This window comes from Schistocerca cancellata, chromosome 4 (assembly GCF_023864275.1).
Source record: "Schistocerca cancellata isolate TAMUIC-IGC-003103 chromosome 4, iqSchCanc2.1, whole genome shotgun sequence".
Taxonomy (NCBI): domain Eukaryota; kingdom Metazoa; phylum Arthropoda; class Insecta; order Orthoptera; family Acrididae; genus Schistocerca; species Schistocerca cancellata.
The window spans coordinates 751,978,145-751,994,170 of record NC_064629.1 but is presented as its reverse complement, the minus strand read 5'-3'; the positions used below and the strand labels follow the sequence as shown (position 1 = coordinate 751,994,170).

Below are 16,026 nucleotides of genomic sequence, written 5' to 3'. Positions count from 1 at the left end.
CTAGTTAGTGATGCGTCTTGCGATACCCTACTCGTCACGTCATTTTGTTGAGTCGGTCACAAGAGCCGTCCGCTACGCCAGGTCGAACCGTGGCGCAACTAACACAAACACAAACACACACACACACACACACACACACACACACGCACACGCACACAACATATACAGAGACAGACAGGAAAAAAGTAAAGTAACATTAGGTTTGCATCAAGAATTTCATTAGGTTGACAACACTTAAATAAAAAAAATAAAAAAAGAGACACCAGCTCAGCACTGATATAGTGGAAATCACTGACAATTATCGCAACAAAAATCTGCAGTTAGTGCCAGATTAGTGATGGTGTTCCACAACAACAAAACCAAAATATCGTGACATGAAAATGTGTGTATATTTTGTAAGTGAAGTGATGGTGTGGTCTCTAACCAATGACGACATGGGAGAAAACGCAAATTTCGGGTGGGAAAAAAATAACCGTAAGTAGTAACTTATTTATGTAAAAATTATGACGCGAAGTATTTTCTGAGATTCGTATATAAAAACAAAACTGTATTACTCGAGATTAAATCCACTGAAGATATCTTACTATAATAGACGAAATTTGCCTGGAAAGTAAGTACGATGTAGACTGCAGCAAGAAACAAGGGTTTGAACTATAAAACAAATATAATGGTATTAATTCACATCTGAATTGGTTACCATGCAGGGCAATGTTCTCTTGCGATCTCATATAATAACCACATTTTACAGTCACACGACTGTGCCTAAAAGAGAGTGGAATACCTGCAACATAGTTACGTTATGTGGGCTGTGACGATACCACGCAGTCTGAGCATGATGGTATTCTAATGTTCAGAAGTGTCTGAAAGAAGTAAATTTCTTTCCGTGTGATTGGTATTCCACTCACATAAGGTAACTTTCTTGCACGGCCTCTAATATCTTCTAGGTACAATCGTTTGACTATACAAAATGGTTACTACAAGAGACCACTAGAGCATACTGGTCCGTATGGCTATCAGTCCAGATCCAAATTAATACCATAAGGCATATATCAGGAAACACATTAGTGGAGTTGACAGTGTTAAACTCGTACAAACTTAAATTTATTGCAATAAATGACATTTCAAAAAGCATGTTTCAACTTGATTACATGACGAAAATGTTTGTACTGGACCAGGACTCAGCAACTACTGCCAATGCCATTTTGAGCTTTACCATGTGCAAACCAAACTAGAGGTCAAAAGTAATTATGATTTTTAACGTTGCTCCGTGTGTTATCAACAATAACCATTGGTGCCCGTTACACAGAGTTTTCGCCCTATCATTTCTGGTTCAAACATGCTGCTCCTAGATAGTAGCCAAATGAAACCATTAGTTAAAGTTTCTTCATGTGCAGCCAACAACGATTATATGTGTGGGTTCGACTCGTAACCAGCACGTAACTTTTCATTATATTATTTCCAGTTCAAACATAGACACATCTCACTACTGGTGAAATAAACAGATATTCAATGTCTATTCGTGGTTTGCAAAGATCAACGACAGGTCTCGGGTCTTGTCTCGGTAAAGCAAAACTCTTTCGTATCGTCATTTCGCTACTGGTGAAAAATGTCGACTAACATTTGGTTGTGCTTATTAAACAATCGAGAAGGTGCTGGGCTCGAATCACTGCCCAACACAAAACAGTAATGTACATCATCTCCAGTTTAAATATACGCACACTTTGTCACTTGTGGATGAAAGCAGTTTTAAGAACTTTCGTGAGTAGTTAACACGGACAATAGTTTCTGAATAGAGTCCCGGGTCCCGGTCCAGAACAAAAACTTGTGTAATGTAATTTCAAGTTGAAACTTGCGTTTTTAAATGAATTTTATTGTAATTAATTTGAGTTTACAAGCATTAAAGACTGCGTCACCCCTAATAACGTATTTACTGTTTACTGCACTCGTATCGTGGTAATAATTTACTTCTGGACTGATTCCCATATAGAGCAATGTTCTCTGGTGATGACTTGTAATAACCATTTAGTATGTATGTCGCGTAATACAAATCACTCGGAAAGCAATTCAGGTCGTTTGGATACTTTCTTGTATGAGAGTACGTTCACATAGGTTCAGGTTATACAGGATGTTTCACGGTTCCTATTCTAGGGGTTATAGACGGGATTTAGTAGAAAAAGTTTAGGTAAGATGCCCACGTCCAGAAGTGTACGGTTTGGATATAAGATAAGTTTGAAGATGAATGACTTTCGTATCTCCCACTTCACGTTACACAAGTATGGTAGAGCCGCACACCGCATTACCGATAATGTTTTCCGGATCACCTCAGTCCACCACCTACCACTTTCGCTCAGCTACAACAACGGCTTCGAGGAAGTGGTACGCTCATAACCAGAAGAGTTAAGGGACCACTAGCTAACACTGCTCTGTACTGTAATAACAAATCCAGATATAAGATAATAGCACGATGCTACAAATATCAGAGAACACATTATTAAAGGTGAGACAACTCTTATCGCTTATGAACTCAAACTGATTGCAATAAGTGACAGTTCTAAAATGTTAACACTCTATTTAGTATCCGAGATGACTAATGCTCGTAACTCTACCACATAAATCACTCCCTAATCCTTAATCAAAACGAAATTTTTTCGAATAAGACATTTTCCAAGAACACCTGAACTCCAAAAAATTCGATGATATTTCGAAGTATTCTTCCCCTCTAAAAGGTTTTCCAACCACCTATTAACCGTCGTTTGCTTGGCGAGTGGTTTTGTATCAGCTAGTTACGGACAGACCGCAATTTACAGCGTGTATCGCTCAATGGAACTCTCACCATCGACACCTTCTTACTGTCCGTCCCCGGTAGGTGAGTCGTCAGCGCGACAGCACATCAATCCTAAGGGCACGGGTTCGATTCCCGGCTGGGTGAGAGATTTTTCTCCACTCAGTGACTGCGTGTTGAGTTGTCCTAATCATCATCATTTCATTCGCATCGAAGCGCAAGTCGCCGAAGTGGCGTCAAATCGAAAGATTTGCACCCGGCGAACGGTCTACCAGACGGGAGGCCCTAGTCACACGACATTTACATTTTAATTTACCGTATCACTAGTAACATCACTGAATCCATCATGGCACGTGTATCTATGTGCAGATCGAAAGACACTTATCGCACTAGTTATCTAACGCAAAGTGACATTAAAACGAGAATTTTTCATGAGCTGCTAGTTGTGCGTATGTTTGAACTTTAAATAACATTCGAACTGTTTTGATCTGGATATGGCTTCAAACACAGCATAAATAGGCAATGCAAACTAAGCAAAGATCTCTGATCGAGACTCGACCACAGCACTGATCATCATTGCTGAATAGGCATTAAAAGACGCTGTGAGTGTATTTATCAACCGTCATTTTTTATTTGTAGTAGTGTTCCTGAGTTGACATATCGAACGTTGCATATTTTAAGGTTTTGCGTAGTGTTGTTCATGGGTCAGAAACCGGAGCGTTAAAGAGAAAAAAAAAGGATACAATTTGTAACATTTCGTTGTCTTTGTATTTAATAGAGGGTTCAAGGGAGCTGAGGTAGCTCGAACACTTGTGCCGTGTACGAGATGAGTGCTATCACATCAGCAAATAGTTTTCTCGGGTCATGTAGGTTGGTTTCCATATGAATTATTTACCACATTGAGGAAGTCCAACGGCTGTAGTTCTGTCACGTAAGAGGTCAAACGCTGGTCTTTCATGAGATTGGATTCCAGAACCAACGCAGAGTTGGACTTGCAGCAAGACGACGTTCGCAGCAAGACAACATTACCACAAAGCCAGCAATCAACTGCAACAATCAGTGCTCTCTCATTGTCCTAGTCATAACTAAGACAGATAATTCGTAATGAGAAAAGAAACAAATTAGTTGTATTTTCTGCGTGTAATGACCTTTCTGGACTAAAAACGTAAATTTTATAGTAAAATGAAACACCATAATTGAAAACAATTCAGAATATTTCATTAAAGTACCAATAAATATCAAGTGAATTAAGCAAGGTAATTCTATGTCACTCCAGGAAGTAACTTGACTATAACAAGGTGGCCAGGCTTATTCTGCGATGTTGGCAAGGCCCAATCCTTCTCGCAGCATGAAGGAATACGTTTCCACAGCTGATGTGTTCCCTAGTGGACTACCAATCCAGGGGTATAGCTTGTTACTTTAAGTATATGTAAAAATAATAACGTAGTGCTCATTCTGTGGAAGAGCCCAGTTACAGCAAGTCTTGAAATAAACAACAATTAAAAAAAGTAGTCTGGAATGGTATTTACACACAGTGTCGCACAACAGCATGTGGTGACTGAATGCGTCGGTATAGACGGGTAAGATGATGCTGGCGTGTGTGGAGACTATCCAGACGTCGTAGAATTATTACATTAAAGTACCATGATTCGTTAACAACCAGATTATATTTCAAATTTGCTCAATAGAGTGTGAATAGCCTCCGCGGTCTTGCATCCTACGCTCATCACAGTCCCATCATAAGATGGTGAATACTGAGCAGGTACCACCACTCTTTCTTTTGGTAGAAATAATAACTGTCTACTTATTGTTAAAAATCTGTTTACGCATTTCGGGATAGCACATCATCGCTACCTCATATAAAATGTTTTAATACATAGTTTTTGAGCTGATAATGGCAGTAGCCAAACCTTCTTAATCAATTAAGAAATATGTTAAGTGGTCTAGACGATATGATTCACAAAACATAGTGTTGTGTCACGCGATTTCAATCTTAATTTATCAACAATGTTAAGATTGAAATCCTGTGACGCGATACTACGTACATTCTAAGACAAAAAAGACGCACCACGAAGTAATGATCCGAATGGGACGGAAATCGGTAGATGTGGTGTACACATACAGGCAAACAAATGAAAAGAATTTCAGAAAAATTGGATGATTTATTCGAGAGAAAGGGCTTCACAAACTAAGCAAATCAGTAACGTGTTGGTCTACCTCTGGCCATTATGCAAGCATTTATTCGTCTTGCCATTGATCGGCAGAGTTGTTGGATGTCCTCTTGAGGGATTTGTGCCAAATTCTGTCCAACTGGTGAGTTAGATCGTCAAAATCCCGAGCTGGTTTGAGGGCCCTGCCCATAATGTCCGAAATGGTTTCAATTGGGGAGAAATCCGGGGACTCTGTTGGCCAAGACAGGGTTTGGAAAGCTCGAAGATAACAAGTAGAAACTCTCGCCGAGTGCGTGCGGGTATTTTCTTGCTGAAATATAAGCTCAGGATGGCTTGCCTTGGAGGGCAACCAAACGGGACGTAGACTATCGTCGACGTACAGCTGTGCCGCAAGGTTGCAGCGGATGATCACCGAAGGGGTCCTGCTGCGAAAAGAAATGCCACCACAGCCCATCACCACTGGTTGTCGGGCTGTGTAGCGGGCGATACTAAGGTCGGTATCCCACCGCTGACAGGGGCGTCTCCTGACACGAGTCCGCTCGTCGGGGTCTATTCGAAGCGGAACTCATCAATGAATTCAATTATATTACAGTCAATGAGATTCCAACAGAAGAGGCGTCTGGAGATGCCCCGGACAGCGGTGAGATACGCCTCTAAAATGAGGGGTGTCTCCCTGTTACGAAGAAAATCGTCTACAGAAAGGTACAAGTAAAGAGCGTATTGCTGTGATTAACTAGAATGTGATGAGGCTGTGTTGTGTGTGGGATAGAAAATGTGTTGATACTGTCCACACACCGTTGACTAATGCTTCCAATCGTAGAAAATTAGTTTGAATTATAACTTAGCTGACAATGATCGCTATTAAACAGACGTTGTAATTTGGCTTAATGAATCAGCAGCATCTGGGTTGTCTACACACACTCCAGTACCGTCTGTCCATCTGCACCGACGTATTCGTTTTCCCAGATGTTGTTGTGGGTCAATGCGTGTAAACGACACTCCAGTCTGCTTTTTAAAATTTCCTTCTATTTAAGGATTTACTGTCATTGAGCCATTCATCAGAATGAACACTAAGTTATTTCCTTATTTACACTTAATGCAGCAGTCTATTCTAACAATTACTCCTCGATAATTCTCATGCGAATATACTAAAAACGTGGAGTTTAACAAAATTAAAATAACGACAGCTATGAGAAGGAGGGCCGTCCAGTTAACTTCCCCTCCTCTTTGTTTATGATGTGACGGACGGCTTACACACCTTGCCCTATATCTGTCGTATTTCAAACTTATGTCAGTTTGGCGGCAGTTTCCATTTCGTCTTCGATGCGAAAGCTTTTCTCCTGGAATGCTAGCCCGCTCAAGAAACACATCAGTTGTGGAAACGTATTCCTTCCTGCGGCAAGGATCACTGGGAGTTAACAACATAGTAGAATAGGACTGGCCACCTTATAATTTTCGAGTAACTTCCTGGAATGATACAGAATTATACTGCTACATTCACTTGATATTTATTGGTATTTCAATTAAATATTCTGAATGATTTTCAATTATGGTGTGTCATTTTACTATCAAATTTATGTTATCAGTCCAGGAAGGTCATTATACGTACAAAATACAACTAATTTCCCTTTTTCTCATTACGAATTATCTGTCTTAGCTATCACTATGACAATGAGGGAGCAGTAATTGTTGCAGCCGATTGCTAGGTTTGTGGTTTGTCGACCTGCTGCAAACGTCGTCTTACTCCAAGCCAACTCTGTGTTGGTTCTAGGCTCCAATGTTGAGAGAAACCAGCGTTTGACCACTTACGTGACAGAACTACAGCTGTTAGAATTCCTGAATGTGGCGAATAATTCATGTCAAAACGATCCTATGTGACGTGAGAAAACTATTTGCTGATGTGATAGCACTCATCTCGTATTCGGCACATATGTTCCAGCTACCTCAACTCCCTTTACCCCTCTATTAAATCCAAAGAGGAAAAAAGTTACAAATTTTACCCTTTTTTCCGTTTAACCCTCCGGTTTCTAACCCATAAACAACGCTAATCAAAACCTTAAAATATGCAACGTTCAAGATGGCAACTCAGGATCACTAACAGGAATAAAAAATGACGATTGATATATACATTTACAGCAACCCGCATACTAACACGCCAAACATCGTCGCCCCGAACTTCTAGGCCAACCTACTTTTTTCGGATGATTTTTGCCCGCAATGGCAGATTGCGTGCTGTGTGAACACTGGTTACAACGTTGTTTTTACTGCATGGAGTGCACTCGGTTTATCGAAAATATTTCACGCTGAAAACCAAAGTACAATATGAAATAATTTTACGCTAGCCAACGTGAGTACAGGAACGTCCGCTGTAGATCATAGGTCGTGCAGAAATTGTTCTGATTAGGAAAGGCAGTCACGAGCTCTTTCAAGGAAATGTTGTTCCAGGCCTTTGCTACTATTCACGGGTTAGAAAACAAAGTGAATTATTTCTGAGCTCCGTGGCTTAAAAACTTACAGAGGGAGTGGGTTTCAATAACTCACCTTTCCTTTTGCACTGTGCGACAAACAGATTGTAAAGCAGAGCAGCTGGGATAGAAGGCTCTATCTAGATGAGTACTCAGCTTTGTCCAGGTGTGTATCTAGTCCTATCTTCTATTAGTCTATCTCTTCCTCCCCATCTCTCTGTCGATCTCCTCCTTCACCCCCTCTATATCCATTTTCCCCACCCCCTTTCTTTGTACAACTCCTCCAACCCCTACTCTCTGTCCATCTTCCCCTGCCACACACCGAGCGAGGTGGCGCAGTGGTTAGCACACTGGACTCGCATTCGGAAGGACGACGGCTCAATCCCGCGTCCGGCCATCCTGATTTAGGTTTTCCGTAATTTCCCTAAATCGCTCCAGGCAAATGCCGGGATGGTTCCTTTCAAAGGGCACGGCCGACTTCCTTCCCTAATCCGATGAGACCGATGACCTCGCTGTCTGGTCTCCTTCCCCCCAAAAACAACCAACCCCTGCCACACTCTCTGTCAGTCTCGTCTTCTTCCCGGTGTGTGTCAACCTGCGCGTCCTCCTCTGTCCATATGCTCCTTTTTCCTCTGTCTATTTCCTCCTCCCCCTCTAATTCCCCCTAACCTTCTCTCTGTCCATTTCGTTCTCTTCCCTTTCTGTCTCAATTTCCTCCCAACTCCTCCTATTTCCTTTATCTGTCGAGCTCCTCCTCTTCTCCTTCTCTGTCCACTTCCTCCCCCCCCCCCTCTCTGTCCATCTCCTCCTCTCCCCTGTCTGTGCCAATCTCCTCCTACTGCTCCTTCTCTTTTCACGTTTTCACGCTTCCCCAAAATAGGAGGTTGGTGGTTCTCACTCAGTCAGTATTTATTTCCACATTGTAAATAATATGTGTACCAAATTTGGTTGAAATCATTCCAGGGGTTCAGGATGACAGGACGAGCATTTTCCTTGTGGCTTTTCCCACGCACGCACATGTCAAATATATTTCACATATATTTCACGTATTTCACAAATATTTGTACACATATTTCACCTGTATCTCTAACGAATTTCGCCTTTTTCTCCATTTTCATACAGCTCAATGTTTATGACGTATCTCCTGAACTATGTGCTGTACAATGATACAATTTTGCATGTATATCCAGTTGTATATGTGGGTGTTGTCTGAGAAATGTGCTGCTAATAGATTTAGCAGTAAAGAAATAACACGTCATGCATCTCTGCAGTTTGTCACGCAACTCAGTGTTTATAACGTCAGATTTCCTGAACTATGTGTGGTGCAATGATAAACACTATTTGATCAAAAGTATCCGGACACCCCGAAAAACACACATTTTTCATATTAGGTGCACTGTGCTGCCACCTACTGCCACGTACTCCATATCAACGACCTCAGTAGTCATTAGACATCGTGAAAGAGTAGAATGGGGGGCTCCGCGGAACTCACGGACTTCGAACGTGGCCAGGTGATTGAGTGTCACTTGTGTCATACGTCTGTACGCGAGATTTCCACACTCCTAAACATCCCTATGTTCACGGTTTCCGAAGTGATAGTGAATTGGAAATGTAAAGGGACACCTACAGCACAAAAGTGTACAGGCCGACATCGTCTGTTGACTGACAGAGACCGCCGACAGTTGAAGAGGGTCGTAATGTGTAATAGCCAGACATCTATCCAGACCATCACAGAGGAGTTCCAAACTGCATCAGGATCCATTGCAAGTACTATGACAGTTAGACGGGAGGTGAGAAAACTTGGGTTTCATGGTCGAGCGGCTGCTCTGCTCCTAAGCCACACATCATGCCGGTAAATGCTAAACGACGCCTCGCTTGGTGTAAAGAGCGTAAATATAGGACGATTGAACACTGGAAAAATGTTGTGTGGAGTGACGAATCACGGTACACGATGTGGCAATCCGATGGCAGGGTGTGGGTATGGCGAATGCCTGGTGAACGTCATCTGCCAGCGTGTGTAGTGCCAGCAGTAAAATTCGGAGGCGGTGATGTTATGGTGTGGTTGTGTTTTTCATGAAGTGGTTTGCACCCTTTGTTGTTTTGCGTGGCGCTGTCACAGCACAGGCCTACATTGATGTTTTAAGCACCTTCTTGCTTCCCACTGTTGAAGAGCAATTCGGGGATGGCGATTGTATATTTCAGCACGATCGAGCACCTGTTCATAATGCATGGCCTGTGGCGGAGTGGTTACACGTCAATAACATTCCTGTAATGGACTGGCTAGTATAGAGTCCTGACCTGAATCCTACAGAACACCTTCGGAATGTTTTGCCAGGCCTCACCGACCGACATCGATACCTCTCCTTAGTGCAGCACTCTTTGAAGAATGGGCTGCCATTCCGCAAGAAACCTTCCAGCACCTAATTGAAAGTATGCCTGCCACAGTGGAAGCTGTCATCAAGGCTAAGGGTGGGCCAACACCATACTGAATTCCAGCATTACCGATGAAGGGCGCCATTCACTTGTATGTCATTTTCAGCCAGGTGTTCGGATACATTTGATCACATAGTGTAACTTTTCTGGTACACTCAGTGGTATACGTGAATACTGTCTGCAGAGTGTGTCGCGAATATAGTTAGTTGTAAACAAGTAATAAACTGAGATGTCAATACTTCATTCGACAGTTTAACTGCGTGAACAACGAAAATGTACTAAGAGATAAGCTTTTCTTTCCTTTCACCATTTTTCATTTTGTGGGGATCACCAGAGAGAAAAGATTTCGTAAAGGTTTGAAAATCTGTGTAAAGTTAGTGGCAAGTCTCTAAGTGATCTCATTCTCGAATACTGGATGACTGAAGTATGCGTGTTTGCGCCTCGTGGCCGACACAACTTTCTCAACCTTTCCCTTTAATAGGTAGGTGGTTCTTGCCCCCACAGCGATTCTTTCCAGACAATATGTGATATGTGTACCAAATTTGGTTCAAATCGATCCAGTGGTTTAGGAGGAGATGTGGAATATACATATATACGTACATCCATTTTTATAATACGTATGGATTACAAAATGAGATTTAATGTAAGCATTGTACAGTTAAGGCAGTTAGTTAATGGCGATTCGCTCGAACAAGTAAATGAATGCAGTGAACATATGTAATCAGCTCCAGAGAGTCATCATTCTCATCCAGAACGATGATGATGATGTCTGGTTTGTGGGGCGCTCAACTGCGCGGTTATCAGCGGCCGTACAATTTCCCAACCTTTGCTCAGCCCAATTTCGCCACTTTTTTGGATGATGATGAAATGAGGGGGACACCACAAATACCCAGGCATCTCGAGGCAGATGAAAATCCCTGACCCCGCCGGGAATCGAACCCGGGACCCCGTGGCATCCAGTACGAGGCTCTGCGTTACGCCAAAATGGTGATACGATCACATATAGAACACGGTGATCTGGTGGACTGATGCTAGGTGTGGATTCGAGTCTCGCTTCAGCTGAAGATAGTTACTTCCCACAAACAGATCCTGTTAACTTCTGGTTACACCACTGAAGAATGTACGATTGTACCGTAGTTCTATATTCACTATATTGATGGTGCCCCTTCGCTGCCGAGAAGAGGTTAGGTTGGACCACGACAGAGACGGAAGAGGCGGCATGTAGAAACTCTGTCACCATTAACCATTCTAATACCAGTACTGTCACAGTTACTAAACGAGACCCCATGTAAGGTCATAAGGTAGTTATTCCATTTTTGATTTGAGCATGAGGTAGTGAATGTATTGCTTCTCGACTGTGATTCGACCTCGGATCCTTCGTCTAGCGGTATTTGATCGTTTCATGGCGACACGGTTCCATAAATTGGTTTTTTGCTGTAAATTCCAAACACCCCAACGTCTTCACGTCAGGCGCTTGTTGTGGTTGGAATCCTGGTCTGGCATAGAAATTTTCTTTGTGTTTTTCAAGCTATAGCATGAACAGATCTATCTGCTCATGGGAAATAGCTCTGCTTTTTAGCATCTGTTCATCCTTTCTCAACAATAACGACATGTGAGGACTTCTGCTTCCAGTGTGACACGTAACTTTTCGTCTCATCATTTCAAGTTCACACATGCTACTCCCAGCTACTGATGAAACATAATTGGATAGTCAATGCGTTATTGGTGTTTAGTCAACGACGATATGTGTGGCGCCCGACTCCCAGTCAGCAGTGAATTCTTCATCATGTTATTTCTCATTCAGACATGAGCCCATCTCGCTACTGAGGAAAGAAACTTACGTTTAATGTCCACTCGTGGCTACAAAACTAGGAGTTTTGTCATCAGATTTCAAGTTCAGATTTGCAAACTGATACTATTTCAAAATTTAGATACATCACGGTTCTTTATGCCTAGTCAGTAATGACGATTTGCTCTGTGTTCCATTCTCGATCAGGCACGAAAATTTTGCTTAGTTTTCATTACCCATGAATGTTAGATTTGAATTCATCTCCAGAAGTAAACAGTTCACATTATCATCTAAAGTTCAAACATATGCACAATTTGCTACTCACGGACAATTTACATTTTTAATGTCACTTTTTGTTAGATAACTACGGTTATAGGTGTCTTCCGAACTGTACTTAGATCCACTTATCATGATGAATAGTGCGATATTGCTAGTAATTAAAGTCATATGCCACGAATGGGAGATCCCGAAGGACAGGTTTAGCCACCTAATTGTAAAACTTTTTCCTATTCTTCGCGCCCACAGGCACATCTCCTTCGCGAAGTATGAGAGCTATGTGGGTAAGTGTACCTGTGAAGCGTAAGTGACTGATGTGTGTGTAGTGTAGCGCCATGTTCGTATCAGAGATGATGAGAGACGGGAGAGGGTGCAACCCAGTGCCGGCACCTAGCCTGCTCCTCACATGTAGCACCAAGGCGGATGCCGAGTTTGACGTCCCCATCCGACGAACGGATCACGATCAACAGCGTGACATGCTCATGAGAGACACTGCGGAGAGCTTTGGAATTTAATCCAAGATATTGCCGCAAATATTGGTGACCAGAACCTTTGCGCCACCACCTGTCCTCCCCTTGCCAGCCAAATACTCGCAGTGAAAATTTCATCCACCGTTCGAACCGTTTACCTCCGAGTCGAGCGCCACCGCACGAGCGTGCGTTAGCGACCTCGGCTGCGGAGGCGGGTCATATTACTAATGATACGTTGTTGATCGTGAGGTTTCCATAAAGCGCTACACGCTGTTAATCGCGCCCTGTCTGTCTCGTTAGGGCATTAACCAGTTGATACAAAACCACTCGTCAAGCGAACGACGGTTAATAGGTACTTTGAAAACCTTTTAGAGAGCAAGACCACTTCAAAATATCATTGAACTTCTGGAGATAAAATCTTCTTGAAAAATACCTGATCCCAAATCTAATTACTTTTGAGTAAGGATTAAGGAATAATTTTCGTAGTAGAGTTACGGGCATTGGTAGTGTCAGATACTAATGAGAGTGTTAACATTTTAGAACTGTCACTTCTAGGGGACTGATGACCTCAGCAGTTGAGTCCCATAGTGCTCAGAGCCATTTGGACCATTTAGAACTGTCACTTATTGCAATAAATTTGAATTTACAAGCATTAAGAACTATCTCATCACTATTACGGCGTTCTCTGATATTTACAGTAACGTGTTATTAATTTACATCTTAAATTATTGCCATACAGAACACTGTTCTCTAGCGGTCACTTGTGGTAGCTATTTTCTATAGTGAAAGGACTATACCGAAAAGTGACTAGGGAACCCGCAAGAAAGCTATGTAATGAGGGTTGCGTGCCACTCAAGTGGAATGTAATTCAGGTCGTTCGGATATTTTCGAGCATGATGCTAGATATAGTATCCTTCAAATATCAATCTCCTGTGATATTTGCTGTTCCGCCGTATCGAGAAGCGCCGGCACGAAGGCGAAGAACGCAAGACCAGAGAAGGCGGTGAGACGACGTCAGCCAATAGCGCGCTGACCAGGATGTCACCACGATAGGAGCGACATCTGTCTATTCGCACAGTACTAGGACAATACTACGATGGAAGTGACGTGTGATCCATACCAAGTGCTTACATGGACCTTGTATACAGCAAAGGACTTTGTTTGCATGTCATCCATCGCTTGCGACACCAGTGTAAATTCAAAGTTAAGCATTATCAATCTGCTTTATTGATATAAAATTACTAATGTAATTTGCTTGAACTGTTGTATAGAATTCCGAGAACGCAGCATCCCTTAGGCAGGCTATAAGCGACGAGTGGTCAGGACCCCACATTTCCATTGCGGGATGACAGAGAGGACGAGGCAATTTCTTCAGCGCAAAACGTCTAATATGTATAAATAAATGTTATCGCTGTCCTAAATACAGATTTAAAAATTGTTGAATATAATAATATACTTAAGTTCGTTTTCTTTTTTTGCATTGAGGTAAAGACGAAGAAAAGAATAAAATGCATTTCCCCACTCGGAAGAATCAGTTACATCGACAACTAAATATAAAAAGTTAGCATCACAATAAATTTTCGAAACAAGTCGTACTTAGAACAAAAGTTTCTTCTGTCGAAGTAGCATATGGCCCCGTACCCGCGACGTGCTGGAAATAGCCATGACTGTGACAGTCATATGAATATATACAGCGTGATTCTTGTTAACGTTTAAAAAATCCCGAAGCGATGTAGATGACGCTGAGACAAGTATTAATATTAGACACATGGGGCCGCAAATGTCGGAAAATCCGCAAAAGTGGATGACAAATGTTGGACATGTGACGTCACCAAATGACGTACCTCACTTCACGTACAGAGATTTGACTTTTCGATCCTACCCTCGCCGGTAGCGGTCAGTGCTACACATCTCTCCGCTAGGTTTCTCTATTTTAGAAAACCTGTTGTAAACGTAGAAGACCGCTGTAAACAAGCAAAAGCTGCTCTTATTTTATGTTTCTTTCGTTTTGTCCCTTCTTTTTTTGTTAATAGAGCTTATTTAGTTAAGAACACGTGGGTCATTTACTGATAGCGATGCAATTCAGAAGCATATAGTTATTTATTTGTGACGCAATATAGTAGGTTTTTGCTGTACAGTATTTTGCAGGTAACCAGTGGAGGCCGTGAGACAGCTAAATAAAATAATAAATACTGCGTCAATGTAAACACATAATTGTCTAACGCAAAATGCTGCCTGTCAGACACAAGACTCGATCCATGAGATCGACACGCTAAAATAGCCGACGTGGTCCCGGAGCCACGCCGACGTGGATACTTGACTTGACTTGGGATGGGACAGACCGACAGGCTCCACGGCTGCACTTGCGGCGACGTACTTCATCTGATGACCTCCCATGTCCAACATTTGTCATCCCATTTTTGGGTATTTCCCGACATTTGCGGCCCCATGTGTCTTATATTAAATTACTTGTCTCAGCGTCACCTACGTCGATTAGAGGATTTTTAAACCGTAATAAGAATCACTCTGTATATACCAGAAAGCTGTCGACTTATGCAGGAAATCCAGTATTCTCGTAGCATACACCAATGAAAAACTAGAACAACAGTTAATACACAACACAGGACCACACACAGAATTTAAAAAAGCGCCAGCCGATGTGGCCGAGCGGTTCTAGGCGCTTCAGTCTGGAAGCGCGCGACCACTACGGTCGCAGGTTCGAATCCTGCCTCGGGCATGGATGTGTGTGATGTCCTTAGGTTACTTAGGTTTAAGTAGTTCTAAGTTCTATGGGACTGATGACCTCAGATGTTAAGTCCCATAGTGCTCAGAGCCATCTGAACCATTTCAAAAAAGCAACATCGTCGTATGCAAAGTTTGTTGTGTAAATGGTTCTGCACATTACATAGGACAGACTGAACGAATTTTTAAAAAACGTTTTGAAAGGCAGCTTTACGGGTTTTGGCTGAGTCACTTGAAAAAACCATCCATAGTGACACGCATGCAGGACATAACTCACAAAATGCATTCAACAGATAAAACACTTAGTATGTGTGATACCATATTAAAGACCAAAAACATTAGTTTTACTAGAAAAGCTTGAAATTTACTGGCACATATCCATGAACCAACAGATCTGCTGAGCGAGGGAACTGAATCCCACAACCACGACTTTATCAGTCACTTCCTGATGCAATTATGCTGAACACTAAAACATTTTGGATAAAGATCAAGATCGCTAATTAGACACCCACGTGCATTTAATATCTCTAATTAACAGGGATGTCCGAAAATGTAACAATAAAATATCTTACGAAATTTTGTCTTTAAATATAGCAGGTATTTTTATGATAACGTCTTTGAACATAAGCTTTTATCTTTGCATTGTTGACACGGATTTTTGACACTTTGTAATTTTCTTAAGTTAGTTTTGATTTATAACTATGTCACTTAGTAATCTGTCTTGGATTCAGGCTACCATAGAAGGCAAAGTAATTTGTGTAAAATAATTAACATTCGATTTGTATAGTAATATTTTTATATTTGTTTCTGCATAGTATCGTTTTTGTTAACAACAGACACGTTTAATTACAGAGGACGACTCACGCAGAAGCTGTACAAGCCAATTAACCTAAAGGTT

The 16,026-nt window shown here is 41.9% G+C and overlaps 1 protein-coding gene across 2 annotated transcripts in view; it reads right to left on the bottom strand.

The window, feature by feature from the left end:
* Positions 1 to 16,026, bottom strand: part of LOC126184342 (zinc finger protein rotund-like) — an 883,010-nt gene that overhangs the window by 547,256 nt on the left and 319,728 nt on the right. The window lies entirely within an intron of this gene.